The sequence below is a fragment of the Ambystoma mexicanum genome, chromosome 8 (assembly GCF_040938575.1).
Source record: "Ambystoma mexicanum isolate Mex_15411 chromosome 8, UKY_AmexF1_1, whole genome shotgun sequence".
Classification (NCBI taxonomy): Eukaryota; Metazoa; Chordata; class Amphibia; order Caudata; family Ambystomatidae; genus Ambystoma; species Ambystoma mexicanum.
In genome coordinates this window covers 344463922-344487762 of record NC_090929.1, presented here as the reverse complement: position 1 = coordinate 344487762, position 23841 = coordinate 344463922, and positions in this window count along the sequence as shown.

The following is a 23841-nucleotide window of genomic DNA, read 5'->3' as shown; positions in this document are numbered from 1 at the left end:
TCAGGGTGCAAGACGCCACTCATGTTAAATGGAAATGGTATTTACAGCAATGTGCGAAAGCTGGCTGCACAGGGGTTTCCAGACTGCAAGAACAAATGCTGGAGGCAGTGAACTTGGAAGCGATGCCTGAACCGAGCACCCCTGTGGCGCTGCCAGAATCTGCCTTCAAAGGCGCACCCGCCTATGATACATTGACAGAGGAAGAACAAAAGTCTGCATGGTTCACGGACGGCACCGCAAAGTATGATAAAGGGCAAAGACACTGGCAAGCTGTTGCATTCCAGCCCCACCAAGAAACACTGCTGATGAGAGAAGGTGTGGCTGGCAGATCAAGAACACTCCGATCTGGGGAGGGCCGGACATCTGGGAAGAGATGTGGTGCAAAGGTGAGAGGTGTAAAATCTGCATTGGGCATGTCGATGCACACATGCCCCCAGACACCTCACTGGCTGCCCTGTTCAACAGCGAAGTGGATCAAATGGCAAAGATTCGCCCAGTGACAACACCTGAAGAAGCTGAGGTACTGCAAGGAATGGTGGACTGGGCACACCAAACCTCAGGGCATCTAGGGCAAACAGGAACTTATCAATGGGCTAAAAGGAGACAATTGCCATTACCGTGGATCAAGCCAGACAAGCTGCCTCCCAATGTTCCTTTTGCTGCGAAGTGAAGCACTACCCCCTGGAGAGGAAACCTCAAGGCCCTTTGAGAAGAGGTGAAAGAGCTGCTAGCGTATGGCAAGTTGACCACATTGGCCCTTTACCGCCCGACAAAGAAGCAAAGCTGCCTGTGCAAGCCACTGCAGGCAGCATTGGGCTTGATCTATCTACCTGTGAAGATGATGTTATACCAGCAGGGCAAACCAAATCCATATCGCTGGGTATTGGCATCAAATTGCCGGCTGGCACTTATGGACGCATTGCTGCACGATCCAGCCTCGCGAAAAAATGCATTGACATTTTGGGAGGTGTGATTGATCCTGATTATAGAGTGACTGTTTTGGTACTCTTACACAACGCTGGTGCATCTGCAGTACCATTAACCAAATATGACCGAATTGCACAATTGATTTGTGAGCAAGCAGTTGTTCCCCTAGTGGTAGAAAGTAAGCAATCCCCAGACACTACACTGAGGGGTGAAGGAGGCTCCGGTAGCACGGGGAAAAAGGTGTGGGTTCACCATCCAAACAAAAAGCCTGAGGCTTTGGAAGTGTTAAGTCAAAGTGTTGGAAGTACTTATGTTTTACTTTTGCAAAATTCTGACATGCCTGTTTATATTCCCGCTACTAGGCTCACACCACGAACATAGAGCAGTATGAAGTGGATGGGACTTACCTTGCTGTGGGTGCTCCTGGCCTGCCAAGCAAACGCTTTCTCTGTAAAGAATGGGTTGATGCAAGACGCTACATGGACTCTGAGAATCGCATGCACTACATCTGATGCTCCAGTCCTGCATGATAACTACAACTGCACCATAACCTGTGAGAAAAGCACTACAAATGAGTATCCACATGGAACTGCAAAAGTACTAGCTTGGCATATTGTCGGACACCTTTTGTCACTGACTCATATGACTGGTGCTTATGAAATCTTAGGCCCAAACGTTTCAGTGAATGGATCCAATAATTTGTTTGATGTTTCATGTTTCTTCTGCCCCAAGAACTGCAGCGAGTGTACTCGCCAAGATTTTTTGGACTATAACTTGACTAAATGCATTTCATACAATTGTACGTTGAAACAGCCACTACCGGATGGTAGTATGGTGTTTGTATATAAGACTAATATTGTATATGGCAGGCATCCCACTTGGAGAATGGTATTCTTCAAGTCACACAAAGTAGAAACTGTAAACATGCTAGATTTTCCAGTAGTAAGACAACATTTAAATTCCAAACACGTAATGCACGCCTCTATCATTACAGAGGTACACTTAGACATAGATTTATCACGCGGCAATGTTTCCTTAGTACTACCAAGCTGCTGCAAATGGAGTCAATTTCTATGGCCCATTGCCAAATCGTGCGTAGCTAGGGGGTTAGATTCATTAATTGCGGGAGCAGCGGGGGTGGGAACGGGAGCTTTAAATGCTTTTGACATAGAAACTGTGCACAATAAGTTAGACACTATGGGTTCTGATGCCAGCGCCGCTATAAAACTTCTGGCCCAGTGGGGCCCATTGATAAGCCCTACCCTGCGCGACACTGCTACAAGTATTGGCAACCACTGGAGATGGCAGAATTCTTTTAGCTATGAAGACATTTTTTCTGCCATAGGGCAGGTCAACAAGACTGCTAAAGACACATGATGCATTTTATAGCAAACTTTGTTAAATCAGCAGGTGTTGGCTTTCCGCTCCGAATGGGGGCGACTATCCTCAAACCACTGGCACACAGAGCTACAATTACCAGCAAACATATGGATTAAACCGCTTGCTTTTGATTGCATGAATAACACATTCCATGCTTTAATGCAAGTTAGTATAACCGCTTATGCTTTAGAAATATGGTGTCCTTTTGTAGTATTGCCTATGAAAATCAATGGTTCCTGGTGGGTTCCGCAGATACGAGGGGAATGGTTAGACAGCCAAAACTACACCATCCACAGTCATGCCTGCATGCCCTGGGATCAGGGTTGGGTGTGTCCCCAAACTGGAAGGATTCCAGACCCATGCATGCATGCTGTAGCAGGGGAGTGCACCTGGATGCAATACCACATTAATGGGACTGACATTTTCCAAATAGATCAGCATAAAGCCTGCGTAGTTACTAATCAATCCTTGCTTATTAACAACTATAGGTTATTAGGGAATCCTCAAGTATTTTGCGTAGATCAGGTTGTGACTATCTTAGACATGGTTACTCACACCTTATATTCATTAACCCAGTGGTCTCACACTACTCTGCATGCCGAGCTCACGCATCTGCTTAACTGGACTCTGCCCTATGGGGTGATTACTGTCCTGCTTTAAGATATTAGGCAATTTGCCCAAACTGCTTGGAAAGATTTCCAGACGCTAGCTACCTCGGTTATCTCTGCAGAGTGCAAGCTGATGATAGACAGGAACCAATTAATCAAAACTGCTGACCATCTGCAATCGGTTACTACTCACCACTGGTGGGATGTATTCACTGGATGGTCTCGCTCCTCCACTAAGCTACTTAATATAATGCTGCATCAATTGCTGTGGCTGCTGATTTCCCTAATATTTATTCTTATCATTTTCATTGGGCTCTTGCGCAGAATGTCTTTCCTTTATAATAGAATGACTGCGCTAGAAAAACGCTTAATCGGCCTACAGCACACCGTACATGCTTCTAAATCATGGAACTGGGAGTCAGCATTTTCAGGCCTCACTTCGAAAGGGGTAGAATGTCGTGTAAAGTCTCTAAGCGCTTGCAGTAACCTGCACTTGGACTAACCTACTGAGCTATCTTGTGTGTATTAGAGCTTATTCGAAGCGTGGAGGAAAATGCTGAATTCAGCCAGGCCTCTCGAACGGGGTGAGCCCTATGCTTGTAAGGGGTTAACTGCGAAGGCCCTTCTTGAAGACATAAACATCTAGCTTTTGCAAGAGACTCTACGCAGCCCTTGGGAGCCAGGCACAGCTTTGCACAGCCTTGCTCTTCTTCGCGCAGCGAGTCAGGTGCACTGATAACACAGGAATGCCAAAACAACGTACACGGAGCCTGGGAGCCAAGACTGGCTGTTTCTGAGTTGTAACTTTCCAGGGGAAAACATCTTTGCTGTCTGGAAGGGTGAGTCTAGAAGCTTCTCGAAGAGCTGGTACGTCATAATGATTGACATGCAGCCCCTAATAAGAGAACTATACCTGGGCCAGTGAGGGAGGGACTCATCCTGGGCTGTTAGTGAAATGCGCGCACGAAGAGGAACAGCGCTTGGACGACCAGCCGTGCACTATCTGGGCTGAGACTCCTAGCATCACATCCCCCTCCGGTGCAGGCCTGTGGGGGGCTTGGCTAGTCCTCCCCTCCTCTCTCAAGGAGTGCCGGGCACTTCGAGTGGCAAGGGTCCCGGGTGTGATTCGATCGTATCTTCATCTACATTATCTAGGAGCGTAAGACAAAATAATTGCATATTCATCTGTGACTGACAATTGGTATTACTCAGCTTGCTCTTTCATTCCCATATTATTGTAAAATGCTGCTTAGTTCTCACTAGACACTATAGAAATAAATGCAAGCATCATATATTCTGTGTGATTGGTTTTCTTTCAGACTGAGTTCATCGTGCTTCGTATAAACTTACTTGTGTAGGAAGGTGATTAGGAGTGATTTTATTGCCCTAAGGGTTGGTCCCAGTGAGGTGTGGGTTCTCCTTTTCCACTACAATACCCCATCGGGAAATTCACGCCAAAGGCAGCAACAGAGCCGCCATCGAATAACCAGCTAAATGAAGTTTCTCTGCGCTCACACGAGACCCCGGTGGGAGGACGCATTGCGTCTCATTGGGAGGCGTGGCAGACTGTTAGGCAGAAACCTGTGCAGTTCCCTCTGGGACCACTGCAAAAGATTTAGGACTACAGGTGTTTGGCAGTAAACCCACTTGGTAGCAGTCTGTACCACACAGATTCACTTGGTAGCTGTGGCTGAGCAGTCAGACTTCCCTCAAGAAGAGTTAGGCAGTATACAGAGTATTCACAATAGGTCAAGAGAACACAATAGAACAAGTAAACACTGACCAGGGCTTGGTGTAAAAGAGATATAATTATTTATTTAAAACCACATCTAGAAAAACACACAGGCACTAATAGTAAGCAATTCAATAAAACGGTCACTAAAAAATATACACTCCCTTAAAAGAATATTAGACAAGTCTTAAGTAAAGCCCCACTTATTTTCAGACACCAGTGAGCGCTTAACGTAGATGGCACTCTAATAGTTCGTTTTAAAAAGGGAGAGAAAAGCAGAGAATAAATTGAAACAGATCCCAAAACTTTTTCACGAACACAACAAGAGAGGAAGGCAAAGTAACACCGTGAATTCAGAGTCAGTAGGCCGGATCCGCTTTAAGAGGATCAAAACGAAATGTGTCCAAGGTCACACAGTTGCAGTGCACAAAAGTCTTGTAATGTTTCAAAAATGAGTTGGACCAAAGAAAGGGACCAGATAGAGGGTCAAGGCAGCCAGCCCAGTCCAGAAGGTTAAGGGGTTATTATTACCTTGTAGCAATCTTTAGAAAGGGAGGCCTGGCGGACACGGTACCTTAAAGTGGTGAGAATACTCCAGCGGGGGCAGTTGTTCCTGGCAGCGGATGCAAGTCGGTGCTTCGTCCGGGGGAAGAGAGGATCTCGTCGGGGAGGAAGACAGGAGTCCGTTGCACTGCCAGGGAAGAAACCAGCCGCGGAGTTTCTCAGGTACAAGGAGCGGTCCATTGATTCGCGGTCCAGTGGTAAGTGGCTATCCGGCTGCCGGGGTGCTTGGCACGGGCTATTCGACCACAAACCGGTCTGGGGTGCGAAGAGAAGAAGGTAAACTGGTTGTGCCCACCAGTCAGGGGAAGAAGCCTCTCCAGCCGGGAGATCTTCTCTGTCGTCGGGAAGTGGTGAGTCGGTTCCGCAGGGCTCCACCGGTGGTGTCGTCGTGGTAGGTCGGCTCAGCTTCTCCCTCATCGGATTCTAAGGTCCTGTGGCGACTTCTCAAGTTCCAGTCCCCAAAGCCCTGCTTTTATGCAGCATACCCCCATTCACTCAGCCTAGCTGTCAATCAAACATGCTAAGTGGTGAGCGAGTCGGCTCACCACTTGGGCCAATCACACAAGAGTGCGACTTGAGTTACCAAGGTAACTCAGTCCAGGGTGCCTAAACCCCCTCCCACACCCCCTGTGGTACCTAGACAGAGTGGCACCACTTTTGGAGGCTTCTGTGGAGAAGCCCGCCAAAAAGTGGAACAAAGGGCTCGACTTGGGTTGGAGTCACAGAAGAGAACACAAACGCCATTTTAGAATCGAGTCTTGGCAAAAAATACCAACCGGCGAATTAATATTAATTAAATAAACCGGCGGTATGTTCGAGGCTATGAGAATTAAATAATTAAAGTTGGTAGCCTCGAATAATGGGAAAATCCCATAGGGAAATATTTGCGGTCGAATATAAAAAGTAGTTTCCACTGCCACCAGCCAAAACTCGATCAGGGGGGATGGAGACGTGCCCCTCGACTAACAGACCCCGGGGCAATCGAATTGCCCCGACCAGTACGTCCACAATATGATGATTTGTACTGGTTTCTGTTAATAATTTGGGACTAGTAAAGCCATTGGTGACTTTACATGCCCTGGGAGACAGTAGTCAGTCCCAGGGTATGGAGTCTATGGTGGGGTGTCACTATGACACCCCTGTGTTACTGCACGGAGGGTGCTGTGTAACACACATAGTAAAAACACATGACACCCTATGGAGTAAAGGACCCCATAGCCCATAAAACACATTTACAGTCAAAGGAACACCATAAATCATGTCCAAGAGTGGGAGAAAAAGAGTCTCACTCTTGGCAGAAGAAAAAAACTAACTCCAGAAATCCAGCAAAGCTGCTGGGGGACTCACTAGGTTAGGACATTCAGCCTAAAGAGAGAATTCTCGCTAACACAGACCATCACCGAGGACCGGTGGGTCTTGTCAGTTGCTCGGGTGGGCTTCCGCTTCCCCCTCCCCCCTACCCCACCCATCAATCCTCCCCTCCAGCAGTCGGGGTCGCCCTCCCTTAGAGCCGAGATTCAGAAGTTGCTGGATCGCAGGGCGGTGGAACCCGTTCCCCTAGGGGAGCGAGGGGAGGTCTTCTATTCCTGGCTGTTTACGGTGCCCAAATCCAACCAGGCTGGCCTGCGCACCATCCTAGACCTTTCCGAGTTCAGTCTCTCTCTACCCCAAGACAAATTCAAGATGATCACGCCCTGTCAGATAAAGTCCTCTTTGCAGAAGGGCGATTGGCTCAGCGTGGTGGACTTCCAGGATGTGTATATGCATATCCTGATCTGGAATCTGCATCGGAGATACCTACGGTTTTCTGTGGGAGAGGATTACTTCCAGTTCCGAGTGCTCCCTTTTGGCCTCAGCTCGGCACCGCGTGTCTTTATGAAGATGATGTTGGTTATCGCAGCTTATCTTCGGCTTCAGGGTATCCACGTGTATCCGTATTTGGATGATTGGCTGCTGCGCAGTCCTTGTCATTTGAAAGCCTCGAGCAACCTTCAGTCTCTCCTCCAGCTCCTGTTCCGCCTTAGGCTGTTGGTGAACTTGCGGAAATCCTCCATGGCGGTCTCTCAGGACCTGATTTTCCTGGGTTTTCGTTGGAACACGATCGACTGCAGGGTATACCTGACCTGGGACAGAATGGAGTATCTTGTGGCCACGTGTCAGGTCTTTCCGCAGTCGGGGAGCATGTCAGCCTGGTGGTTCCAGAGGCTTCTGGGCCTCATGGCCTTGTGTGTTTTGGATCTTCCTCTTGCTCGGCTCAAGATGAGGCAGACGCAGACGGCTCTTCGGAGTTCCTGGCGTCAAGCTGTGGATCCGGACTCCAAAATGATATCGATTCCAGCTTTCATGAGAGCAGACCTTTTGTGGTGGCCGTCTCTCGGCAATCTGTCAGTGGGCGCGGCTTTTCAGGACCCCGTTCTGCTGATGACAGTCACAACGGACTCTTCCCTTCTGGGGTGGGGGGATCTTCTTCAAGTTTCCGATATCTGGTCGCCCCAAGACAAGCTCCTTCATATAAATCACCTGGAGCTTCTGGCGATCTTCCTGGCGCTCAAGGCGTTCATGCCGGTCATTGTCAACCAAGTGGGCAGTGTCAGCATGCATGGACAATGTGGTGTCCATGTTTTACATCAACAAGCAAGGGGGTACCAAGTGCCCTCTTCTTGTGGATCTTGCCATTCAGATTTGGGAATGGGCAGTGCAGCATGGCATCTGGCTGGTGGCTGTACACATCCTGGGCCAGCTGAATGTTACTGCGGATGCCCTCAGCCGGCGAACAATGGTCAGCTACGAGTGGGAGTTGAAAGTGGAGGTTCTCTTACAAATCTTCCAGTATTGGGGAACTCAAGAAGTGGACCTCTTTGCAACATCAGCCAACAGAAAACTTCCTCTGTTTGCCTCCAGAAATGGACTGGCACCCTCCTCTCTGGGGGACGCTCTTGAGATTCCCTGCCACAATATGAGGGCCTATGCTTTTCCGCCCCTGCCTCTCATTCATCTGACAATTTGCAAACTGAGGAACACGGTGAACTGTTCTCTTCTGCTCATAGCTCTGTGGTGACCGGTCGAGTTCTGGTTTTCAAAGCTTCGGCATCTGTCAGTGTGTGCGCCGAACAGGCTTCCGTTGGTTCCCGACCTGCTTCACCAGAGAGATCGGCAGCTGTGGCACCCCTGCCCACAATCGTTCAGCTTGGCAGCATGGTGCCTGAGTTCAGATCTCTAGAACATCTCAACCTGTCTGCTGATAACATGCGCATTATTCAGGCTGCCAGGAAGCACTCGATGTGATCTCAATACAGGAGCAAATGGCTTCGGTTCTGCCACTGGTGCTTAGCCAAACAATTGGACCCCAGGGTGGCCTCGATCGACACAGTGCTGTCCTTCGTCTCTTATCTAGCAGAGTCGGGCATTCATGTCCTCTCATGCAGGACTTATCTTTCGGCTGTTGCCGCCTAATTATCCACGGACCAGTACTCTTTTTCACTATCAAATCCAGTGGTAAAAAGGCCCTTTGCGGGTCTAATGCGTTGTAGAGGAGGTCCCAAATGTAACCTACACTCCAGTCGCCCTTTTAAGTACCAGGAACGTTCACACCAACATATGTGACGTATGATGAGCAAATAAACCAGCAGAGAGCCGCACTAGGGCTCTGCCCAGTGCCCATCAGAAGAGCAATACCTATTGAAGTGCCAATAACCAGACAACCATGGACAGTAAGGTATCAATTGAGACAACCATACCAGCAAATAACACGAAATGAAGATTTCTTAAACACTGTCCCAGAAGAAACTCAAAAGGCCTAATTGAAGACGAATGGTGACCACACAAGGGCCCGGTCAGACGTACAGATGAATGAAATGTCAACCAAAAAATGACACACAAAGACAAAATGTTATGATAAGGATGTAATGAACTTCGAAGGAGAGAACCAGATAGAAATGTAAATTGTAACGCAGGATGAAAATATTCAACCAGCTAACTCTGTACATATGCTTATAACGCAAGAAGCTAAGAAAACAGTGTGGCTTGCTATGCTTAGTAGAAGAATAGAGCGACAAGCGCCAACTATATATCTACCTCAACGAAGCACATTATATAAGTGCAAGTCCACTTTATACAAAAGCAGAACTAACCCAGGTTGCTAAGGTTCAAACAGGCCAGGATTCATATTCCAGCACAAAGCAAGAAGAGAGGGCTGAATCGAAACTCAGCAAGAAGCAGCTCGCACCTGGGAAAATGAGGTCAAACCAAGAATGGGAGGCGGATAGTAACTTTGGAGAATCAAAACTTAAGGAGCAGAGCAGCCTGCCCCGTGAAGGTCGCGATAAGGAGACCCAGGCAGGTGACGGCCGAAAATGAGAATTAAATGCACAAATAGAAGGAAAACAAAGCAAATTCACGGTGTGCTAACACGTGACCAGCCAAGCGCGAAAGAGGTACCAACGTCTGATGTCACCCAAAGCAGAAGATACCATAACTTTTCCTGACAAGCTACAGTTTCGAGGCAAACGGCAACCAACTAATTGTCACATAGCAATAAAGTACTGATTGATGGAAGTGAGGCTGGGTGAATCTTGTGGCATCCTGTATCTGGGTGTCTATTCTGCATGCTGCTAATTAAAGTGGAGATTTATGCTTGGGGTTGTAGCCAACCCAATCACAATGGACCAAATAATCTAGGGTCCTATAGCTAGTAGAACCAATGAGACGTCTTACTTTTAGTGACGTTTTATATGTGTAATGTTAGAGGGAAGGGCATAGACGCCCACTTGATAAGGGTTATCCAATCCTTACACTCTATTACCATGTACAGATATAGGACCTATACTTTAGTTACCTTTTCCAACCAATAGAATTGCATGACAAACTTTTGAGTGAGATGACGAATTTTGGGTATAACTGTTACTGTTTGAATGAAGATTGTTGGGAATTGAAGCGAGACGGACTATTGCATCACTATTGGTTTCCATGTTTCCCCGTTTTTTGTACTTGTCATTAAACGGACTCCCCTTTGCCAAACCATTGAGTTGTCCTTATTGATTGGTGTGGAGTAAGAAATCCTACACCCCTTCCAGCTCAAGGTGCAGCTATCTCGTCTTAAAGTATTCGAGAGCAGGCTCTGACTCTATGGGCAGGTCAGGGGTCACTCGCACTCGAAACCATTGATTATTGATTATTGATTAAAATAAGACACCTATTGACCGTCAACACGAAGTAACTCTAGGTCTTTGGCAATATCACAAGTCCTTCGCCATTTGGCTGAGTAGACTGTGAAGCTTCTCATGGACAATGGTAGTGTAATTGACCCAAGACTGCAGTCGTGGCCTGAAGGGACCCGTTTTAAAAACACATTCCTTCCCATTCCTACGGGCATCTGATCAGACGTAAATCTGAAGGAGGCGGTAACGGAGGCAGTGATCCCGGGGATCCAGAGAGGAACGATGCGAACGGTAGAGTACCTTGGCAAATTTCTTACCTCTTAGAACAAGTAAAGGGAAAAGGCAATGGAGGGAGGTGGAAAAACAAAATAGTCAGAAGTAGAAGACTGTATATATATATATATATATATATATATATACATATATATATATATATATATATATATATATATATGGTAAGAATAATTGAATAAATAGAGGATTCCAGGGTGGACACCTGAGAAGTGAGAGAGTGAGAGGATACCAGGGTGGACACCTGAGAAGTGAAAGGATACCAGGGCGGACACCTCAGAAGAGAGAGAATACACCTTATTCCTGCGCTTTAATATAGCGGTCAGAAGAAACGTGAACTCAAGAGTCCCACATAATAGGGAACGATAAGGCTACCACCACGTTTAAAGATGTCGTGAAAGGGGTTTGTTTAAACTCCATGTAGAGGTAATGATTAGGGGCAGAGATATTTGTGTTCAGCTGGTGTCTGTCTAGTCTGTTAAGTGTCTGTCTTACATGTTCTGTTGTGCCGTCACATGTGAAAGAATTTTTTTTTTGAGAACTGATTAAGAGTTCGCGCGCGTTCACTCATATTGTTGGAAGTGTTAATGTTGCATGAAAGCATTGAAAAGTGTTGTATAAGAGGAAAGAGAACAGATTTAAGCATGGAAGAAATTACTCCATTAGCACACTTATGTAAGCAACTGCCGAAACATGCACCGAAGCTTAAGAAAGATAGCACTGAGTGGGTTAAGGGTACCGCCCACAATATGTTTATGGCGTGGCCACAAAATGGGTGTTTAGCCAAAGCCGTCTTACAACATATGACGACATATTTGCATGCCACAAATACAGGCAAGAAGCTAGAGAAATGCCTTGCTGTTCTAGAACTCTGGAAGATGTTTGAACAAAGGAGGAAGAGCCGCCTGCAGATTGGATATTAAATATATGCACTGAGGGGGGTGAGACGCCTACTGCGCCACCTGCCCCCCTGAAACAGAAACCGAAGAAAGTAAGGCTGAGGGACTGTACCCATTAAGAGAGCTTAAACCAGCCACAGGGTACATAAACCCTGCTTATGAGTCACCTACATACAGTAGTGACGAAAATCAAGGGAAGGATAAGGACAAGAATTTTACCTCCGCAGTCCTGAGGGACAAGGGGAGACGCAATGATGAAAGAAAGGGTCAGGCACAGACAAGTGCATCTCCCGACAAGGAGAGAGAGGGAAAGAAGTGGAAAGGAAGCGAAGACGCAAAAGATGAATGGATGGGAGGACAAATCTTATTGAAACTCGATGGGAAAGGAAGTGATGATGTGAGACCTAAAGAGAGGTTAGATGAGGCACAGAGAAAGGAGAAAGAAAAGGATTTAAGGGATGAAAGGATAAGAAGGAAAGGCTGAGGCGAGAACAGCTATATCTCAAAGAGTAAGAAAAGCAGCTCGATTGCAAACAGAGAGCAGCCTATGACCAAGACAGACAGAAACAGCAAAGGTTGGAGGAAGAGCAAAGGGTGCGTGAAAAAAGGATAAGGAGACGAAGACATGAGGAAATACAAAAGGCAGATGAATGTAGAAATGAAAAGAGAAGGGAAGAAGATAGGGTCAGAGAAGAGGCGAGGAAGCGCAAAGAATTTGATGATGATATTGAACGTAAGTGTAGACAGAGGGCACGCAATCTCGAGTATTTGGAAGGGGAAGTTAAAAAACCCTATCCAGTTGTAGACTGGGAAGACATTGAAGAATTCTTTCCTGCGTACGATTGAGTACCAGGCACGTCTAGGGCAAATATTGAAGATGACTTCGACACCAGAAGCATCGGGGAAACAATCGATAAAATATATGATGAAATGGGGCTAGAACAATTACTCCAAGGGAGGGGAGGAGGAGCGCCTGGAGAACACTCAGCTATATGGCACGGAGGATGTCACCCGAAGTAGTGGGGGTAGGCAACTGTCCCGGGATAGTTTAGAAATCAGTAGAAACGATGATGACACAAGGAGTTGCATGAATTGGGAACAACCAATGTCCGGCTCCGAAGAGGAGGAGCGCAAGGCAAATGAAGAAGGGAGACGGCTCGAAAGGCGACTCCCAAGGGAAAGAGGGGTACGATGGTCAGATACTAGTGAGTCCGCACCGAGGACATCAGAGTCTGGCACACAGTCTGACCGGAATGAAGGAACACCCCATGGTCAGAAGGGGGTGTCGTCACCAGCCTATGTAGATAGATTGAGGACATTGCCAGGTAGACAGCGATGTGGGAATATTACCCCTGCGATACACAGGAGAGCTATGAGAGAAGAGAAAGAAGGCTGCACATTCCAATTTCCGCTAATTGAAAAGGGGGGAGCAATACCACAATATATTCCATGGCCACACATGGATCGAGATAACCTGAAGAACAAGCTTCCAATGCTGACGTCAGGAGCCGGAAACTGGATACATGAGTTAGAAAAAATGACTGACAGAAACACGCTAGCTATAGGGGACATTAAAGGTCTCCCGACCACCATACTTGGTGAGAGAGCAGACGGTGTGTGGACACGGGCAGGCTACCCTGGTGTAACCACAATTAACACTGTGCATGACAGAGCACCATTCAACAACTGCAGAGCAGTAGTATGGAAAGCGCTACGAGTGCTTTACCCAGACACTTCCGATATGGGAGCTATAATGACTTTAAAAATGAAGGAGTCGGAAGATCCGTTAATTTATATCCAGAATTTCCAAGACGTGTGGGTGCTCGAAACGCATGAATCTTGGACGAAACCAATACCTGTGTTTACCATATATTGTGCCAAGGATTGCCAGAACCAGTGCAGAAACAGCTTAAGAAATTGGTAGGAGTTGAGGCTAAGCCTTGGGCTGAAATTCAGTTGACTATCGCACATTACTGTAGACTGTTGCAAGAAAAGAATCGAAAGAAGGAGGCAACTCGAAAGGGTGAGTAAGCGAAGCAGGTGCAAAAGAAATTACCGAAGTATGCTCTTGAAGGAGCCATGCTAACTAACACAGCTGAACAACACGTGCAGCTAGTGGCTAATCCACAACTGAACAACCAGGGTAATGTAGGGTTTTACCCATGGGGAAGAGGATTTAGAGGAAGAGGATGGCAGAACAATCAGGGAGGTTTCCAAAGTAATCAAGGAGGCTTTCAAAACGTGCAGAATGGTTACTCGGATACGTCAGATGGACAAATAATCCGACCACCGCCAGTATGTTGGCTGTGGGGAATGACAGGGCATTTGGCGCGCATGTGCAGAAGTCAAGGCATGTGGCAGAATAGCCAAGGAATGGGAGCAGGCACGGCAAATCCACCTACAGTCTCAAAACAGGGCATTGCACAGAATCATACGGTGCAGCAGCAAGCGCCAGGAGTGCTGCAAGGGTACCAACAAGGGGTGCAACCACGGAGCATGGGGAATTTTCCACAAGGACAATCCCAACAGGCACCACCACAACTGCCACAGACCCAGAACCCTGAAGGGGAAGAAACACTGGGAATGGGGAAAATCACCAAGTGCACAGTGGTTCAAATTTATATATAAACTAGGACAGCTCACTGGGAACCCTGATGTGCTCTATCCTATCAGTGACACCAGACCGTCATAGAGAACCTAGGGTGGATGTTGTTATAGGGGTAAAGAATATTGCTTCCTCGTGGACACGGGTGCAACACGTTCGTGCATACGTGAAGGCAAGTTTTCCTTGTCCGACGAGGCCATAGATACTCAGATTTTTACAGGAGCTCACAGTCGGGTTCCCTTTACAGACACTCTCCCAGTGTCCATAGGAGAGTGCGAAATGAATGTACCCTTATCGTATTCACATCAGACCCCAGTAAACATTTTGGGTCGAGACTTAATGACAAAATTGAACATGACGATTTCGTTCACAGAGGAGGGCATAGTATGCTCCACTCCAGGAATGCACTATTCAAATATATGCGAAATTATTAGAGCATACTCAGGACACATAGTCATGAGGGCCATACCATTGGAGCCAGAAATGTTCGCTTATGGCATGCGTGTGCTTATGGCAGGATTGCCAGTCCTTGCAGATAGAACTATGAGAACCCCTGATGAGTTTTTATTCAGACCAAGAATACCTATGCATGAGGAGGAGGGACAAGTGTTTCCCTTGATGATGCACACAGCTGCAGTGCGAGGGAAAGTAGCATTGGTTCACCGATACGATGATGAAGGCAGACAATGATGCACGATCATCTCCATCGAAGAAGGGTATCAAGTGACTGACATCACCGCTGACGATCTGTTCGAAGAACAATCAGACACGAAAGAGACAAGGGTGGAAGTGATCAAAAGAGAAGTGCCCCAGAGAATGATGTTGGCACTGAAACGCCCGGAATATTTTGATGAGGATATAGCAAAGTACCTGTCTCAGTGTGGACTACAGGACCCTATGACGTAGGCCTCTTAAAGAGGGTGGGAGAAGTGAAAATTAAACTAAAACCAGGAGCAATTTTGCCGAGAGTCCGACAATATCCCATGTCCAGAGAGGCAGACGAAGGGATTTTTAAGACAATCTCTGCAATGATGGACCAGGGCATCCTAGTGATGTCAGAATCTCCATGTAATACAGCGGTTTATCCTGTCAAGAAATCAAAGGGGGGTCTTGGCGTTTAATCCAGTATTTATGAGCATTAGACAATATTGTTGAAGCTGAGTTCCCTTTAGTTCCTAATCCATCTACAATTCGATGTAATATACCCGTCGAGGCAAAATATTTCACAGTGATTGACTTGAATAATGCCTTTTTCTCAATCCCGTTGCACCGTGACTCACAAGATCTGACATCATTTACGTTCAGACAAATGTGTCTGAAAAGCACGAGGCTGCCACAGGGGTACCGTGAGTCCCTGTTAATTTTCAATAGAGTCCTGCAGATCGACCTAAGCAATATTGCATTAGAAAGTGGTGTCTTGCAGTATGTGGATGACATTCTAATCTGCAGTACCACAGAAGAGCAATGCAGGCACGATCCTGTTCAGCTACTGACTATACTCGCTGAGAAAGGTTATAAGGTTGAAAAGGAGAAGTTACAATATTGTCAACAGGAAGTGCTGTACATAGGCCAGCTGATCTCTCATGAAGGGAAGACGGTGACCCCAGAAAGGGCTAAAGCAATATTGAACACGGCTAAGCCACACACGATAAGGCAAATGCAGAGCTTTCTAGGCCTGTGCAACTATGTTAGGGCATGGGTTTTTCGATTACAGCTCCTATACTAAGCCTTTACTTCAGGCCCTAAAGAAGGCCCAAGTGACAAAGGAAAACATTGAATGGTCTGAGACGATGGAGAAAGGGTTTTCTGAACTCAAGAGAGCGATTTGTACGGCTCCAGTTCTCAGAATTCTTAATTATGCAGAGGAATTCTACCTCTTTTCACACACAGATGGTAGCGTTATGACGCCAGTGCTCGCCAAAAGAGCCTCGCTGGGGTACAAGCCCTTAGCATATTACAGTGGGACCCTGGACCCAGTAATGAAGGGCCACTTTCCATGCGAACAAAGTTTAGCTGCCGCAGCGTTCGCCATAGAAAAAGAAACAACCATTGTAATGGGATGTCCATGACGTTGTACGTCGAGCACTCATTATTTGACATCTTAGAGAAACCAAAGGGCGCATTGACATCGCAGACAGCTTCTGCTTATGAAGTGATCATATCAAATCCATCGATTAAAATAGTCCGATGTCAGACAGTTAACCCAGCTATGTTTATAGCAGAGCAGTCACTGAAGGAGATCCGATACATGACTGTACGAATTATGAAGAATTCTATGATGAAATCCCCAGGGTAAAAGAAAATGCCTTGGCAGGAGGAGAGATCGTCTTTATTGACGGTTCTTCGAGGAACGACCAAAGTGATGGGCAAAGATACACAGGCGTCGCTGTGATGAAACACATAGCAAATGGAGAATTTCGAGTACTTGTTAGTGCGCGAATACCATCTCATTACTCAGCTCAGGCTGCAGAATTATTGGCGTTGATACTCGCTATTGAGAATCACGCAGACCAGGAAGTAACGGTGTACAGTGACTCCACCTATGTGACGTCAACAGTGCACTCAGGTTTAGCACGCTGGAAAAGGAGGGGCTACCTCCGAGCGGACAGCATGCCAGTACAGCACGCAGCCTTATTGGACAGGTTGATAAAGGCACTACAGCTCCCAGTGGGCATAGCGGTCGTGAAATGTGCTGCCCATATGAAAGGGACAGATTTTGTATCACGCGGAAATCACGCAGCAGACACAGAAGCCAAGCGTATGGCATCCAAAAGTGAGACGGTCGTGGAAGTGGCTTGCACCCATGAAAGCATGATATGGTAGCACAAACTACACCAGAAGCCTATAGAAATCTTGGGCAAACACAACTAATGGAGCTCCAAGGGGAGGCACCACAGGAGGAGAAAAACTTGTGGAAACGTCGAGAGTGTTCTTTAAACCCCTCTGACAGCTTGTGGCAACAAGACAGCACTGGTAAACCAGTAATGCCTGTAGGCCTACTAAAAATAGCGTTGGAACAATTGCATTACCCGATGCACATGACAAAGGAGAATCTAGCAGCAATGCTCGCGGAAGACTGGTTTATACAGAATTTAGCTGAGCATGTTGCATTCTTTATGGTGAGCTGCATAATCTGTCAGCTATTCACCGCTGGGCACACATTAAAAGTAATGAGAGGAGTCATCCCCAGGCCAAATGGGCCTTTTCAGCATCTGCATGTCGATTACATCGACATGATTCAAATATGCAACGGGTACAGATACTTAATTGTCGTGATGTGTCCATTCTCTAGATGGATATATGCAGGTCCATGTACACACCCAAACTCTACCTGTGCGGCCAAATTCCTAGTGAGGGAAGTGTTCCCTAAGTGGAGGGTGTGTGAAGTAATGAGATCAGATAATGGGGCTCATTTTGTAAATGCAGTCTTTGAACAGATTAGCTTGCTGCTTGGTACAAAGCATGAGTTCTCGTCGGCATATAATCCAGAAGGTAATGGGATCTGTGAGAGGCTCAACTGCTTGTTAAAGGAAAGGATAGCCAAGTTGAAGCTAGAGGGGATGGTTGCACTGTCTTCCTCTGGTACTGTATGCTCTTCGGAACCAACCCGGCTCCTACCATCATCTTACGCCACACGAGATAGCCACAGGAAGAAGAATGAGAACTCCCCTTATACCCTGAGATAGAGCTAGATGTGATACCCAGTCGACAAGGGAGGTTCTGGGATCTGAAATGCAAAGGTATCTGAACTGCATGACATCTTGCCTTAATGTAATTTCAGACAAGCTGCAGCGACGACGAACAGGGTGCAAGACAGCACAAAACACAGAAAGAGACACTACATCAGACACAGTTCAGGGTCTATGTGTTCCATTCGTCTTCCATGGAGACACTGTGTTGGTGAGGAATCACACAAGAAAAAAGTGGGATAAGCCTAGGTTCAACGGACCATTCACAGTTGAAGACGTTACTCCATCCGCAGTCAAACTGCAAGGAAGAAGAGCTTGGATCTTCCTGGGTGATATCAAGCCATATATTGGAGGAACCCCCCTGCCTGCACCCCACCGCGAAGAGACTACAGACAATGGGGAAGAACCACAGCACGTGCAGACGAGATCCATGACGAGGAAGAAGGACGCATGAGCAACAAAGCAAAGACAAAGAACCCTTTTCAAGTTGTGGCTTAACTTGGACATTTCCTCTAAACCAAAAGGGGGTAAGGACATAAAAACGGACACTCTGTGCATCCTAGTTGCAGGGTGAAGAAGAAATTGCGCATATAAGCCACAACACGTTTTGTTGATGCAAACCCGTGAACTGAGTCATACTTGAGCTGTGATGAGGAAAAGACTATTTACCCATACCGCCTTGGAGGAAAGGGGAATTATGCGGTAATTTCGCCTTCCTCCATTGCCCTTCCCCATTCCCATTTTTGCCCCATAGGGCTCTATGGGAATAGGGAAGACCCTAATTACGGTGCCGCAAATTGCGGTATCGTAATTAGCACTTTGGTCCCTTTGCGGTTTGGTTTTTAACGCATGCTAAAAAGCAGGTGTTAAAGTACCAACCCGCAAAGGGACCTCGTAGTAAGGCAGTAAGGGTTTACCGGTACCGGTGCCCTTACCGCTACCGGTAAACCCTTACCGCACTACGTGTAATGAGGCCCATATATGACAAACTTTGATCAAGGACTTTCACATTGAAAGTAAATACAGTATCCTGATATATCCAGTACCAAGACTTTGTTTGGCAGCTCCTGTGGTGTCCCACAGTAGAGACATCACAAAGGACGTGGTTACTTACTTCCACTTAATGTTAATATCTTATCCGTCACTGGTAGGGAGGCTCACCAGTGTCACAGACTTTCTTCAAGATCCTGACAACGAAAAAGTAATCAGACACCTGCTTACTGTCATTGCAGCTGCCTTCATCGTACTCCCGGAGTACAGTGATAAGGACATAAATGCTTCCACCACAGGTGGTACTAGATGAACTCATCAATACACTTTTCTTTCGCATAATCGAAGAGTGCCCATCTATTGTCGGAAGAACCACGGACACGCTGACCTTTCTTCGAGATCCAGCAAACACTAAACATTTGAGTTACCTGTTAAATAAAATTAGCATTTTGGTCGCACTCGACGCGACCGGACAGTGCAAACATTGTTTACGTCAAGGAAAGAACACATAATCCTGAATCTCAACAAAGACTGGACGAAGGTCCCTATCACTAGAAGACAGCAGATTAGTGCACAGTGTCTTTTTTCGCATAGTTGCTGACTTTCCTGAATTAGTGGGGAGACCTATCGAAGTTGACGTCCTCACATTCATCCGAGATGCAGCTAATATTGCACAATTGGGAATGCTCCTGCATGGAATAATCCTCCAAGTGGAACTTTCAAATCATCAGAGAGATTATCTGGGGAGATTCTGAAGAAACCTTCCACCGAGGGACAGATCGAGGGAGCAGAGTCAAGAACCTTATTTGTTATATTTGTTGTCATTTTTCCCATATTTCTTCATATTGACCAGTGCCCAACACATCCGCAGGACTGAAACAGATTAAAGGAATGAACCGAGAACTTGCACAAAGGAACTGAATCCTGTATCAAGAGACAATTACCTTCCACAAGAGGGGGGACACTTGTAAAGCACCTGACACTTTATGACACAAAAACTGTTCAAAGAACGATATTGGGTGAGGGAATAATAACATTGACATTTGGTGAATGATCGAGATGGGGGCCCAGAGCAGTAACCTGGTCCTTCCACAAGCAGAGAGGCACCCCCACTTCTCTGGAAGAAAATGATGTCGCCATATATATCGAACTATAATGTACTTATGCATTGTGTTTATCATAATTTTACTGTCATTGACGATCAGAACCGCATTCTTCATTGGTGCACAAAGCGTTCCAATTTCAGTGCACTCACCTGATGATGTACGCATGAAACCCACAAAAGCACCCAGACCTTATATAGTCATTCCAGTCCTGAGAAAATCTGATGGTAAAGTAAATGAACTGGAAATGAATGTGATTAGCAGTGATACACACACACACGTGAGGTAATGAATGAAGATGAAAGCTGTAGACAGGGTCAGCATGAGATGAATGAAAACATAGCACTGACGACTACACGCACACACACACTGAATGCACACGAACCAGGCCAGATGGCAAGAACCACAGAACCTCAAACGAAAGCAACAGAGAAGACAAGACTGCCTACCAAAAAAACGTTCACAGGAGATAGTTAGAAAAAACAAGACAAAGTAAGTGGAAAGCCAACAGAAGCAGTCCTGTCAGAAACCCTAAAGAAAACAGAAGCGGCTGCAGAAAGACTCTCCACAAGGACGCAAATGTTAGTAGACCTTCTATTCCCGCACCTAACCAGAGTGAGAAAACGACAAGAGGAACTGAAGAACAGAATGACAGAGGCTGTACTATCTAGCACGCATATTCCAAAACAAGGGACAAGTACCAGGCCTACGATACAGCCATACACTGGGCAAGCGTCAGGCTTATAAATGGCACTTATAAATGGCACTTATAAATGGCAGAAAAAGGATGCAAGAAGAGAAGGAGAGAACTGCAAAACCTCCACCTACCCCATTGATGCAGATGAAGAAGCCTGCACCGTGGACCAAAATATCTGAGAGTCCTCCCAAGAAAAAGCCATACAGATGCATTTAGGGATGTAGTTATAGCAAACTACAGGAAGACACTAAGAAGCAAAAGAAGCCTACATGAAGATAATAATGGACTGAACGATTACCTGGACAGCACAGCACATCTAGGGAACAACATTTGGTACCAGCACATGAAAGACGTTGGAAGGCGAACTTCAGAAGGAGAATGCTTCGTTTGTGCACTTCTACCGTACAGCATGGGGAAATCCAAGATCTTCGTGGCTGTAGAAATTGATGTCCCAACAGCACATTGTCTGTCACATGTAGCAATGTGCAACACCAGAGACCAGTTCATGGGGAGGGATGCCTCATTGATATGGGCAACTGAAACGGATTACCCCGATGAAGATGATTATGTTCAGGACATTAAGACGAGAAACAGAGCTCACACTAGGAATCACGTGATCAGGTATGAAAAGCCTGAAGTTAAAGGCGCAAGACCAAGATGGGAAGTAAACCAGAGACTGAACGTCCAAGGGGAAACCCTGGAAGAGGCTCCAATTTGTTAAAACAGAGGCCAAATGCAGATTTGGGGAACAGTGGTGATCTGCCGAGCATGGATGGTCCTTGGAGCCTGCAAGGAAACAATAGAAAACTCACAGAGATTATGCAAACCTTTATGGCCGAAACTCACAAGATTACTGACATGGGTCGAAGACAGAGGAGGACCCTTGCAGATAGTGCCACTAGAAAGCCCAAAATTGTTCTTCAGAAACAATGTCACAAGAAAGATGGGAGAGAATAAGAACTGCTGACTAATTTTTGAAGCTCCAGGATTGACTCATGGAACTGCAGTAATTATGGATCATTATTGGGCGTGTGGATCCAAAGCATACATAAGACTGCCGAAAAACTGGGGAGGCATATGCACAATAGTGAACGTCCACGTTCCAGCACTAGTGATCCCGAAAGGTGACCTGAATATTGACAGTTTCCCAAAGGCAGATGCTCACCTGAGGAAAAGGAGATCTGTGGAGCTGGTATCCCGAATGAAGAGAGCGAATTACTTCTCTGCCAAATCAGAAGAAGCATTTCATGCAATCCCATATGAACACAGGCTGTTCAGCCTCACCTCATCAGTGTTCACAACAGTCCTCATGCCAAGATTCCAGGTTGGAGCAAACACTAAATGGTTGCAGATTACCAGATGGGAGTTACTGCAAACCATCAACTCGACAATAAAAGGATTCAATGCAATCAAGGAAGAGTTAAGAGCAATTCGACTGATGACTCTCCAGAACAGATACGTACTTGACATCATCACAGCTATGGATGGAGGAGTTTGTGCAAAAATAGGGGAATCATGTTTCACATACATCCCTTCTCACAACGAAGAAAATGGAACTTTAACAGAAGCCATATGTATGCTGACAAACCTACAGAATCAGATGATCAATGAAACCGACGAAGTTGATGATGACAGCTGGTTTGGATCACTGTTTTCATGGGTCCCAAAATGGATGGCAGATGCATTCAAGTTCCTGGGAGCCCTGCTAGTGATGATATTGCTAGGATTTTGTGTCATTAAGATAATAATCTCACAATGCCAGAAAACTGCAAAGAAAGCCATAAGGATGAAGATTATGATTGATGTCAAACCAGGATGGAAGCCCAGGGACCTAACTGATGACAAAATAAGAGACTTTGTGAAGGCCAGCGAGTATGCGCCAGAAGGAACACAGTTTCAGTATCCCAGGAAACGCAGAAACTATGAAGGAAAATGGATCTATTGCAGCCCGAATGGACAATGTCAACTAATGACATGGAATAAAGACGAACATGTAAAGACAGCAGGAAGCCTGAAAGGAGTGATAAAAATATGGACTCCGAAGAGACTTCAAACCATCATGTATAAGCCCAGAAGACGAAGAGATGAATACAGAAGAACCATGTAAGATGAATCCCAAGGAGGAAGCGGAAGTGGTTGATAAACCGACCAGAGCGGGGAGTGTAGAGGAGGTCCCAAATGTAACCTACACTCCAGTCGCCCATTTTGAAGTACCAGGAACGTTCACACCGAGATATGTGACGTATTATGAGCAAATAAACCAGCAGAGAGCCACACTAGGGCTCTGCCCAGTGCCCATCAGAAGAGCAATGCCTTTTGAAGTGCCAATAACCAGACAACCATGGACAGTAAGGTATCCTTTGAGACAACCATACCAGCAAATGACACGAAATGAAGATTGCTTAAACAATGTCCCAGAAGAAACTCAAAAGGCCTTAATTGAGGACGAATGGTGATGACACAAGGTCCCGGATAGACGTACAGATGAACGAAACGACAACCAAAAGATGACACACAAAGACGAAATGTTATGAATAAGGATGTAATGAACTTAGAAGGAGAGGCGATGTTGAACCAGATGAAAATGTAAACTGTAACTCAGGATGAAAACATACGCTTGTAACGCAAGAAGCTAAGAAAACAGTGTGGCTTGCTATGCTTAGTAGAAGAATAGAGCAGCAAGCGCCAACTATATATCTACCTCAACAAAGCACTTTATATAAGTGCGAGTCCACTTTATACAAAAGCAGAACTGACCCAGGTTACTAAGGGTCAAACAGGCCAGGATTCGTATTCCAGCACAAAGCAAGAAGAAAGGGCTGAATCGAAACTCAGCAAGAAGCAGCTCGCGCCTGGGAAGTCGAGGTCAAACAAAGAATGAGAGGCGGATAGTAACTTCGGAGAATCAAAACTTAAGGAGCAGAGCAGCCTGCCCCGTCAAGGTCGAGATAAGGAGACCCAGGCAGGTGGCGGTCGAAAATGAGAATTAAATGCACAAATAGAAGGAAAACGAAGCAAATTCACGGTGTGCTTACACGTGACCAGCCAAACGCGAAGAGGTACCAACGTCTGATGTCACCCAAAGCAGAAGATACCATAACTTTTCCTGACAAGAAGCTACAGTTTCGAGGCCAACCACAGCCAACTAATGGACACATAGCAATAAAGTACTGATTGATGGAAGGGAGGCTGGGTGAATC